The sequence below is a fragment of the Stegostoma tigrinum genome, chromosome 10 (genome assembly GCF_030684315.1).
Source record: "Stegostoma tigrinum isolate sSteTig4 chromosome 10, sSteTig4.hap1, whole genome shotgun sequence".
In the NCBI taxonomy this organism is placed as follows: Eukaryota; Metazoa; Chordata; class Chondrichthyes; order Orectolobiformes; family Stegostomatidae; genus Stegostoma; species Stegostoma tigrinum.
Window position 1 is genome coordinate 47,197,528 of NC_081363.1, and position 12,525 is coordinate 47,210,052.

Below are 12,525 nucleotides of genomic sequence, written 5' to 3' on the forward strand. Positions count from 1 at the left end.
ATATTTTCTAATCAAACTGTTCAGAGAAAATATTATACACCTTTCAGTCTGTTGGGACTTGAACCAGGGCCTCCTGATCCAGAGGTAGAGACACTATCACTGCACCCACAAGAGCCCTTAAAATGTGATCAATTTTGTGGAGGAATACAGTTGGAGACATGTTTAATCAATGTTTTCAGATATTTTATGACATACCTCTGGGGCAGGTAGGACTTTAACCCGAACTTTCTAACCCAAAGGTAGGGACATTACCAATGAACCAATAGCATCCTTACAGGACACCCTGTAAATGAATGCACTGATTGTAAGTTGCAATAAACTGCATCTTGTTAAGACATGGTCCTATTCTTGTTAAGACTCACCACTGGTTGCATTGCTGCCAATATAAACCAAATAGGCCCTTAGACACAGTCTAGAAAAGAGAAGTGGTGACAGCATCCTTCTACCCACAAATATCACATACCTCATCCATAAGGATTGTCAATTTCAGTTGGATAACGCGGCTTTAAACTCCACAACCACTTTGAAACAGGCTGGCTGTAAGACTAGGCTCATTGTGCTGCTGCTGTCAGCCACGGCAATCCAGGGCATTGAACACAGGGACCCGCTGTATGCAGCAGATGATGCTTAGAAAGCACCCAGCTTGGGCATGCCACGTACACGCTGCAAGTTTCAATAGTGAACAGATTGTGATGCTGAGCAGGATTCCCCATAGTGCAGGGAGTTATTGACTGTATATTAGTTACTGTGCATTTCAACAGAGAGTTGTATTGGAATCATTAGGAATGTCATTCCCTTAGTCTGGAGTTGGCATGTGACTACCTTGTCGTTAATGCATACCAATGTACCACCCTCCAAAAGTGGATCCTATGGCTATGCTAGTACCTGTGATTAATGGATTGCTGCATCAGAAAACCTGATACATTACATATACTCTTGAGGATGAGACTGCTGTTGTTGGCCAGGCTGCTCAGGTGTCAGAAAGCAAAAGTGCTGAGGGGGAATTGAGGTGAGGGAAAAGGTTGGGATAGAAAACAAAGCTCCACAGTCACATCATCGGCAGCATGCACATCATGCCAGTTAGCAGGATAAAGGGATTCTGGGACTTCAGAAGGGGCATATGGCAAAAATCTACGGGACACTAAATGGCTGAATAATCTGTAGCATCGTCTTTTCCTGAGAGCTCAACAGGCACAAGTGTGCCTGTTGCCCACCAGTTTAAAGTTGCTCTTCAGTTAGGTTTAACTGTGTATTATAAGAGAGATGGAAGAGTGTCAGTGAGTATGTTGTAATGCGCTTCAGTCGTATGCCTGACAAAGCTGAATAGCAAGAAGTACAACAGAGGCTGTAAGAATTAAGCCTGAAGCTTGCAGATTTGGTAAATGTGAGGCAGAGATGGGAACACCTGAGTAATGGGCATGAACCTTGATTGTTGATTGTCAGTGATGGGGTGTAGAGCATTGTGCAGATTTGGGATTGGTGATGTTGTGTTTTGGAGAAAGCATTTCCAAAGACATACATTGACCTTAACTACCCATTTGAGGCCATTGAACTTTTTCCTGCACCATAACCAGGCCATTTGTGCCAGGTTCTTCAAATTTAGTTCTGTGGCTTTTTTCTCCCCCTCCATTATGGCTTGCATCTGGAAAGCCTCCTAAAACTTCGTCAGGACTTGACATGTCCTTCCCACTTATTGAACTTCCTATGCCATATAGCAGAATCAAGAGTACACTCTGGTCTTCTAGACTGCATGCCACATTCATGGTGCTGCCTCTAAACTGCGCACTATTAATGGAGAGAATAATTTAATCTCGGTCTAAATTGCAGGTAGCACAGGAACAGCCTTTGTCGATAATGTTAACTTCTAAATGAATGTAGCTTTTCTGATCCAACAGGTAGGATGTACATTTTTTCCTTATCTTCTTTGAACCAACGGATAAGCATATTGCTTCTCTTTATTTCATTACTTGACTTACTCTATTATTAATGTATTTTATAATCAGTCTTTATGGCTGAAAGTTACATGCCTGAGTTGTGGGCTATAACAAAGGTACAAGTGTGTGTGAGGCTTTTGGTATGTTATCATACATAATTCTTTCATTGTCTTTTAGATGCATGAAAGGACAAACTGAAAGCATTAAATTTACCTCTGGGCATCTGCTATTAAAAAATGAGGATCTCAGTTTGCTACACATTAAAATCAGTGGCACTGTGCCACTAATTTGACATATAAAAGTACACTAAGGCTGCTTACATGGGGTAGAGCAATGATCCAAGAATCTGTCAAACAGTTTTCAAATATTTCCTTTATGTATTATTGAATTAAATGTTCTCAGAAGAAAAGCATCAACTTTAAGAACTGTTTTATAAACCAGTGCATATTACCACTTACAGATAGAACATTTATATCACATAGTCAAATATCAACACAGGTGCCAATATGTTCAATATCTGCAGATTATACACACTACCTTAGATTTATATGCATTAACATTTAAAAAACTCATTCATTGAGCTTTGCTGGCTAGGTCAGTATTTATTGTCAGTCCTGAAGGAGTCCACAGAACTCCTAGGCTTTGACCTGCTCGTGTAGCATAGTATTTACATAGCTGGTCCAGTTCCGTTCTAGGTAATGTCAATCAGCTGCATATTAATAGCAAGGGATTCAGTGGTAGTAATGCCAGGCATCATAAAAGGGTGATGGCTAAGTTTTCTCTTTATAATTACTGCAATTCTTAGGGCGTAGAGACACCATCAGAGCTGTTAGAATGGGAGTTGCAGGATTTTGACCTAGTGACTATGAAGGGATGGTGATGTAGTTCCAAGTCAGAACAGCATGTGACTTGGATGGGAACTTTCAGGTTCCCATGCTTCTGCTGCCCTTCTCCTTCAAGGTGGTAGAGGCCAAGGATTTAGAAAATGCTGTTGGTCAGGTTTTGTTGGGTTTGTGTGTGGATTTGGTGACAATCGAGTGGCTGTTTTTTCTTGAATGAATCAAACTTCTTCAGTGTTGCACTCATCCAGGAAAGTGGAGAATATTCCATTGTCCCCTTGACTTATGCCTTGTAGTAAATAGTGGACAGGCTTTGAAGAGATAGGAAGCGAGTTACTGTCCACAGAACTCCTAGTCTTTGACCTGCTCATGTAACATAGTATTTACATAGTTGGTCCAGTTCCGTTCTAGATAATGTAAATCAGCTGCATGTTGATAGCAAGGGATTCAGTGATAGTAATGCCAGCCATCATTAAAGGGTGATGGCTAAGTTTTCTCTTATTGGTGATAATTATTGTCATGAATGTTGCTTGCAACTTGTCAGCCTAAGCCTCAGTATTGTCTCCGTTCTGCCTTTATATTGAAGGGAAAGGATGAAGCAGATGAAGATGGTTGTGCCTGTGCCACAGCCATCTTACTTTGTATGAGATATTAAGAGTGATTTCCCTTTGACTCCAGCTTTTCTTGGACATCTTGATGCCACACTCAGTAAAATGCCAATTTGATGTCAGGTACATTCACTGTAACCTCACCTCTGGTTTTTGCCTCTTCTGTCCATGTTTGGACCAAGGCAGAAATGAGGTCAGTAGCTGAATGGTCCAGGAAGAACCTGAACTGGTCATCTGTGAGCAAGTTATTCCTTTGCAAGTGCTATTTGATAGCACTGTCAATGACTGCTTCCATCACTTTGTTGATGATCAAGTTTAGACTGGCAGGGCAGTAATTCAGCATTTTGACTATGTTTCGGTTTTTGTGTACAGGACATACTTGAAAAATTTTTCACATTGATGAGTAGATGTTCTAGCTGTACTTGAACAACTCAGCTAAGGGCACTGCTAATTCTGGAGCATATGTCTTCAGTACTATTGCTGGAATATTGTCAGGACTCATAGTCTTTGCAGTGTCCAGTGTCTTCAGCTGTTTCTTGATATAACTTGGAATGAATCAAATGTGTTGAAGACTAGGAGACAGTAAGGACTGCAGATGCTGGAAGTTAGGATCAATAAGTGTGGAGCTGGAAAAGCACAGCAGGTCAGACAGCATCTAAGGAGCAGGGAAGTCAATGTTTCAGCCCAAAATATTGACTTTCCTCCTCCTTGGATACTCTCTGACTTGCTGTGCTTTTCTAGCTCCACGTGTTGAAGTCTAGCATCTGTGTTGCTGGAAGTTTGGCAAGTTCTTACATAGATAATAATCTTTGAGGTTTTAAAATTATGTATCAATGACAATTTTATATTAAATTTTCATAATAATTGCTGTAAAATCTAAAAGCATTTGGACCAAATCATAGCCAAAAATATAAATCTAGTGTAGCCCTCACTAATAGAACACTTTAAGAACTATCAACATCATGAAATTCAATTGGTATTACCCTTTCCATTAAAAGTTTCTTGCTTCTTTATTTCCCCTCTCTAATATTCAGCCCCTCGCCCTCACCAGTTATAATATGGGTTCTCAGCTTTTAAAACTACATTTCAATGTTAAATGGGTTAGATTTAAACTAAACAAAAGCCGAAAGTACTGTCAATGCTGTAAATCAGGAACAAAAACAAAGTTGCTGGAAAAGCTCAGCAGGTTTGGCAGCATCTGTGAAGGGAAAAACAGAGTTAAAGTTTAGAGTCCAGTGACGTTTCCTCAGAACAAGATTGACAGGCAGATGAGATGCTGACAAGTAGTTCAGAAGGAAGAGAGGCTGAGATGTAATCAGAAATTAAAACATTAGTAAGTGAGTCTGGTAGACAAAGGAAATATAGGCTAGATGAGAAAGAAGAGATAATGTGAACTGGAGATGCTGGAGAATCCAAGATAACAAAGTGTGAAGCTGGATGAACACAGCGGGCCAAGCAGCTTCTCAGGAGCAACTCGTCCCCTCCCCCCCACTGCATCACAAAACCAGCCCAGCTCGTCCCCGCCTCCCTAACCTGTTCTTCCTCTCACCTATCCCCTACTCCCACTTCAAGCCGCACCTCCATTTCCCACCTACCAACATCATCCCGCCTCCTTGACCTGTCCGTCCTCCCCGGACTGACCTATCCCCTCCCCGCCTCCCCACCTATACTCCCCTCTCCACCTATCTTCTCCTCTATCCATCTTCGGTCCACCTCCCCCTCTCTCCCACTATTTATTTCAGAACCCTCTCCCCATTCCCCTCTCTGATGAAGGGTCTAGGCCCAAAACATTAGATTTTGTGCTCCTGAGATGCTGCTTGGCCTGCTGTGTTCAACCAGCTTCACACTTTATCATCTTAGATGAGAAAAAAGCCAGTTTTGCATGGCTAAATGTTATCAATTTTAATGAAAAGAATCTGAGCAATAAGACAGGCAAGTAGAGAGCACAGATAGGCAAATAGCTGCTTGATTTCTCAGCTACAATGGAAACTTAGCTGAAAGGTGGGTAGGATTGGCAGTTCAATATTCTGGTTATAAGGTATTCAGATAAGATACAAAGGGTGATTAAAAAAAGAGGGGAGTGGTGGTGGCATGCAATATTGAATCAATTGTGGTAGCGAAGATGGCTGATATTTTACAAGGATCATCAATGTTGCTACATGGATAGAATTGAAAATTATAAAAGTATTATAGGACGTCAAAGGATCAAATGTGTAATCAAATTTGGGAGAAGTTTAAGAATTATAAGGAAGTAGTGGTAGGAATTTTAACTACCTAACTACTAACTAGAGGAGTTGAGTGGACAAAATAGGGAGGGAGCAAAAGTGTTAAACTGCATTCAGGAGAACATTTTTGGCCTATTGTGAGGGAGGGGCATCTGTGGACCTAATGTTCATAACTTAGTGTTCGGAGGTAGAAAATAAGTCAGTAGGGGAGAAATTTGTAGATTTGGCACAATTACTATGGGTGAGCTCCATTCACTGCAACTTACTTTAATTATATTGTCTTTGAGAATACTTTCAACCTCTTTTTGAACCTGTGCCAACTTTAGAGGGTTGAGTTGATAAGATGCTGCTTAATTGAACCGCATTTCCTATAGCTACATAATGTGTAATCATGTTAGTATTTATTCCCATATATCTCTCCATGTGATTATATTAACTCTTTTTGGCAATTTCTATTTTCTTCCAGAAGCTTACTCAACAATTTATCCAAAATTTTGAGAACTTCTCATTATCCAATGTAATTCGAGGAATGTCCAATTCAGAATCATCTGAACTTGGTTCTTCACTCTATGTTGTAACCAATAACACATTCTCCTTTTGGTTTCTTGGCCTAAAAAAAAATTTGAGTGAATTCACGTGACACACTATAAGGATTTTCATTCTATCTGGCATTCTTATTAAATAATTCACCACACTCAGTTTCCTTTCGATTTGATAAAGCCCACTAAATCTTGCTTTTAAAGGTTCACCTACCACTGGTGATGATACTAATATCACCTCAAGCAAAATTACAGATTTTTGGTTTCTTGTCTACTTCCAATATCTTCACATGCTGTGCTACTTTCAAATGCTGTTTAGCCAACTCATCTACCCTATTTAATCTCTCCATAAAATTCAATCCATATTTCAAATATTTCTTTGAACTCTGATTCACCAATATTTCCTTAATTAATTTCAGTTGTCCTCTCACCTCATGCCAAAAACTAATTCAAATGGACTGAATTTAGTTGATTCATAAGGTGCATCCCTAATTTTATAATATACAGATGGAATTCCGTCATCCCAATCCTCTGGATAGTCTTGACTATAAACCCTCAACATGGCATTTAAAGTTTGATGCCACCATTATAATGTTCCCTTTGATTCTTGATGGTATGTAGTGAATTTGAATTGTTTTAATCTTAAGCTATCCATAACTTCCTTGAATAATTTTTATGTAAAATTTGATCCTTCATCTGATTGTATTTCTGTGGTAGTCCATATCTAGTAAAACATTTGAGTAACTTTGCTACAATCTTTTTAGCTGTGATATTGAGAAATGGAATGGACTCTGGAAATCAAATAGACATATCCATTATGGTCAACAAATACTGATTTCTACTTTTTGTTTCAGGTAAGAGACCTACACAATCAATTAAGACTATTATAAATGTTCCTCAAATGTGAGAATGGGCATTAAGCATGCTGGTTTTATCACTGCCTGTGGTTTTCCAATTACCTGATACATGATATGTCTGGCAAAATTCAATCACATCTTCATATAGTCTAGGCCAAAAAATGTTTGTGTCATTGAGATTCCCTTACTCCTAAATGATCTCCTATTGACAATTCATGCGCTACCCACAGCACCTTTCTATTTCCTACCAGTAATACAACTTGATGAACCTCTGCCTGAATATGTAATGGTCTCCAATTCCTCATCAAGACATTCTTCCTTTTCTGTATATGTTGTTTGATAGAACTGCTTTCATTTTTCATCTTTCTGTTGTAATTCAATTAGTTTCTCTGAACTAAAAATATCCACTTCGTCTTCCATTTGTTCTTGTTTGCTCCAACTATTTGATCAAATATAGTCTCTGATAACTGAACTTCAACTTCCCTATCTTCACTCCTTCATTATTCTTCCTGTTTCAACCTGTGGCATTATGACCTTGTTACTACACAGTCAGGAAGTATCCTGCAACATGTCAGTTGTCAGGCATTCCACTGGCTTTTCAACTACAGTTGGCATCACTCCTACTTACGAACTGGCTATATCATTATCCAAGATAAACTGCATCTCCAGAAGACAGAATTTCTCTATTACACCTGCTACCACTTCACCACTTATCATTGGACTCTACAAGCTCACTTTATATAACGGAACGCTACTCTTCTCCCCATGCATTCCACATATTACCACCTTTTCTATCAGTGCTGTTTCTGAATTACATATCCCCTCATCCTCTGTCATCAAAGATTGACGTGCTCCCATATTGCTTATTTTGATTGTTTTACTGGCTCCTCCTGATATACATCAATAAACCTTACGCAAATAAATTCTTTCAAGAAATCTGGCACATTCTTCTCAAACAACCCCTGATCAGGTTGTATACTCTTTTGCAACTTGTTAATTCTCACTATACTTTCTTTTATCGCTTCAACAAAACTCACTGCTTATCCTGTTTTCCTACATCCAGCGTACCAGTGGCCTTTCGAAACCACCAATACTGTGACTTCATTTGGCCTACTTTATTGTAGTGAAAACACCTGAGCTTTGTTATTTCTCTGTTCCCCTCCTGGGTTTCCCTTTTACGCTGTGGTGAACTATCTTTGCTTTCTTCAATGAGATCTCCTCTTCTCTTATCACCTGAAGATTTCTCTTTCTTCCCAATTCTATCCTTCATGGATTGAATTTGATGAAGACAGAGAGAACTGCGGCTGCTGTAAATCAAGAACAAAAACAGAAGTTGCTGGAAAAGCTCAGCAGATCTGGCAGCATCTGTGAATAAAAAATCAGAAGTAACCAGTTCTGAGGAAGGGTCACTGCTCCCAAACGTTAACTCTGATTTTTGATCATAGATTCTGCCAGATCTGCTGTTTTTCTAGCTACTTCTGTGGATTGAATTTGATGTCTGAAGCCAAACATTGACTTAGGAACAAATCATAATCATCTGCCACTTCAGCTGCTAATTTTACAGTCTCAACTCTCTCCTCTTCCACATAAGTTGTCACGACTTCTGGAAGTGAATTTTTGAACTCCTCCAGAATAATTCTCTAAGAGCATCATATGTTTAATCTATTTTCAATCCACCTATCAAAGCTATTTTGTTTGATCCTTTCAAACTGTATGTGCATTTGACCAGGTTCCCTCCTTAGATTTCTAAACCATTGTCTGTAGGCTTCTGCTACTAGCTCATTTGCACTTAAAGTAGCTTTTTCCACCTCATCATACTCCCTGGACACCTCCTGTGATAGTGATGCATGTACCTCACTAACTCTACCTACCATTTTTGTTTGGACCAACAATACCCACGTGGTCACCAGCTATTTCATTTGTTTAGCTACTTTCTCAAATGAAATGAAACATGCTTCTACATCCTTCTCATCAAACTTTTGTAATGCTTGGACGTATTTAAACTGATCCCCATCAAGCTTTTGGCTATGACGGCTTTGCTCTGCATCAGTGTCCTCATCACTACTCCTACCTTTCCCCTCTACCTGTGCTGTTTTAAGTCAACTTTCAGTATTCATTTCCAACTTCTGAAGTTCAAAAATTGTCTCCTCCCTTTCTGCTTTTCTCTGGTTTCAATCATAATTCAAACTGCTTCATTTCCTTTTCTCTTTTTCTTTTGCTTTTGCCTCTCTTTCTTTCACCCTTGTTATTGTCTCTAATTCAAGTTGTTTCATCTGCAATTGAATTTTAGCCACTTCCAGTCATTCTGATGGCACTGCTGGCAATCATAAATGTCATGCTATTGCTGCAGTTACTCCCCGTTCCCCACAAACAAAGGTAAACCCAACTCTGGCTTGTCTGCCCTTTCTAAAAGCTTTACCTTCTTCGGTTTGTTTTTACCTCCCAGAGTGACTTGTCCCACCTCCAGGAAACTCTTAGCCTCTGAAAGAGGCATTATTACACAAGGCACACCCTATTTAAACCGACCAAACCTAACACCCGAAAAGAGAACACCATCACTGAATTTAAGTTCAATAACTGCAAACCCAATCTGGAATTACAGATTTTGACCCTGGATGAGCCCTCAGTGTGTTACAGGCCAAATGAAACCTCCTGAAAATATTTTGAGATGATGGCCTAGATTCCGGTTTTTCTTAATTTTAAAGGCATGTGTAAGGTATTGTGTTCCAGATGCAATTCAATTAGTCAGACTACCAGGATTGAAACGAAATATTCTTACCTTGTTGTTAAAATACAAACAAAAGAAAGAAGAATTGGAATAACTTAACACCACTGGAAAAGCTAACAGAATAAGAGAACATTTAACTACTAAACAGCAACTACAGGTAGCTCCCCTATAACACGATACTTACATTCTTGTATGACCTCGTGCTATAGAAAATTGCACATACTATACAGTAGGAAGTTCATGTTATTCAAATGGTGTCCTCTGCTCATCAATCACTTACAGCCAATTTGAATGAACAAGCACACATTATAGCAGAAATACCTGTAACCCAATATAGTAACATCCCATAAATACACCCTTTGCAAAGGCAAGTTCAATAAAACAGATTGTTTCACTTGCATTTCTGGTAGCAGGAAAATTCCAGAGACCTCAAGCTTTTAGCGGTAACAAAGAGAGGAGTAACAGCTTCCAAATCCAGCTTCAGGATCCCAGCAACTGCTGAAAGTTAAACTCAAATCCTCTGTGGGAGCTTGACCCCACCCATTCATTCTTCTTCTATTGTTCCAACTTTTTGGAAAAAGACCCCAAAGCCTCACAAGCTGTTTATTCCTTTGGAACTGACCACTCACTACCTCTGTCTCAATCTCTCTTCATAAAAAAGGAGACAAAATTTACGTGGAGAACAATAGTATTATGTAGAATAAAGGAAAACTCAAAGGGATTTTTAAATATAAAGCGGAAGAGAATAACTACGCAAAGGGTAAGACCCATTAAGGACTATAGGTGGGCTGAATGTCTTCCTTCTGTGCTATAAGCCACAATGAATCTACAATATCAAGGTGCCAATTGCGAATATTATATTTCCTATCCCAACAACGTTGTGAAAGCTATGGTATTATTCATATTTTACAGGAGAGTATTTTTTTTCTCTCTGCACACCTCCCTTTTTCTGGTCTGCATCTTATGGCAAGCTACTCCCAAAGGTTTGTGTACATTTTTTTTGGAATGGTTGCCAGAATATTTATAAGGGTGATGCAATGTAGACATTTCCTTCAGAATTTTCCTTTCCTTTTTCCAGAGAAAATAATGGTCTTTGCTTGGCAACTTTAAGGAGCGATGCAGCTATGACTGGGAACTTAGTAGGGCAACAGGTTGAACCCACAATTCCACATTTTGTACCACCAAACATTTGTGCTGTACTATTGTGCCAACTTTACTCATGGTTAGGACTTGCATTGACCCTCTGTTCTTTTGTGATCTCCATTCCATGTTGACTGATCTTTTAAGTCTAGATAAATACCACGCTTTCTGCTTTTTCACCTTTAGTGATTTCACATAGTGTGAATCATGGCTCTTTCCTTAGCTTCTTAATAAAAATGTCTCTTGGGCTTGTTACTGGATGGTGTGCAAAACCAATCTAGATATCGCCATCTTTCAGGTTTCTTTATGGGGAATGTCTGACCTCTGCTCTGTGTTATCCCACTGAGCATCAAGAACAGTCACTTGCCATGTGAAAAATCATTGACATAAACGTCTATCCTACTTCCCTATGGAGCTCATGCCAGCTAGTTTAATATTGAGTGATAAATTCAGTGGTCTAAAAAAAGAGAATTGGCCCCAAAAATTTAATAAGGAGTGCTGATAAAAATGGCTTAGTGATGAGTAATGGACCCATGCTTTATTGAGGAGAGCTAATCCCAAATGTCTAATAAGAAGGCGCAGTCCTAATGATTTAATGAGGAGAGATGGCCCGGTAGTTTAACACACAGTGCTGGCACTAAATTTTCAAATCATTCTGCTTCCCTGAATTGTTCCACTGCCCTGTTCCTATCATCCTTGTTAAATTATTGTGCTTGTACTCTTCTGCTAAGCACATGTTTAACAATTGGCACATAACTTTTTTTTTTTTTTTACGGACTGCAGCCTAGTATTGGCATTTACAACATCCGCATATTGGTACACAAAAGCAGTCCATAAGAAGTTGTTATCCATCAGCAGTTAACATTAACCATCAGAGCCAACAGTAAAATGTTATACAATACTTTGGGGAACAGCATGTGGTAATGTCAATCATCTTGTTATACAGCTCCCCTGTTATAGAATGGGTTTTGGCTTTCTCCCAAGCACCACATTATGATGAGAGTTTGCTATATATGTCAAAGCATTAAAGAATTATCCACCCCCTGTTTAGAATGATTGAGCATTGGCATTTCTCAGACATACTTCACTGATGCTGCAATATATACTTCAGCAGTTAAAGCAGTGATGTGAAACACGATTATGAGAAAGTCCTGAGAGTCCTACATTGCCTGCAATTGTTAGCTCTGAATTTCTGCTCTCTCCTACCTTCAACAGCAGTTTTCAAGTCGGAAATGGTTTATGTAAGATTGTGTTTCAAGTCTTAAAATTGAGAAGTTTTTTCTCAGATTAGAACATCTTTTTGAACAAAAGATTTTTTGAAAGGCACTATCAGTCTCTTCATGATCATGTCCTTCAGTTTACGAAGTGCAGTTTAGAGCATTTTTGCAAAGTTACATTTACAAATTCTCTAAATCCATTTCTCACACAGATTTAATTATGCTGCATTTCTTACAAGTGTTATTCTGTTTCCTTTGTTCAAGTGTAAATAGTGACTTCTGTATGTTCTTCTATCACACAACGTGCTCCTGGGATAGCGGCATGTATAAGAGGTTTAAAGCGATTTTGCTCCTGTTTACACAATCTTTTGTTGTTGCATTCATTGGACAATAGAAAATCTGTTTCTTGTCTGTCAAAATGCCAGCCAGATTGTTCTG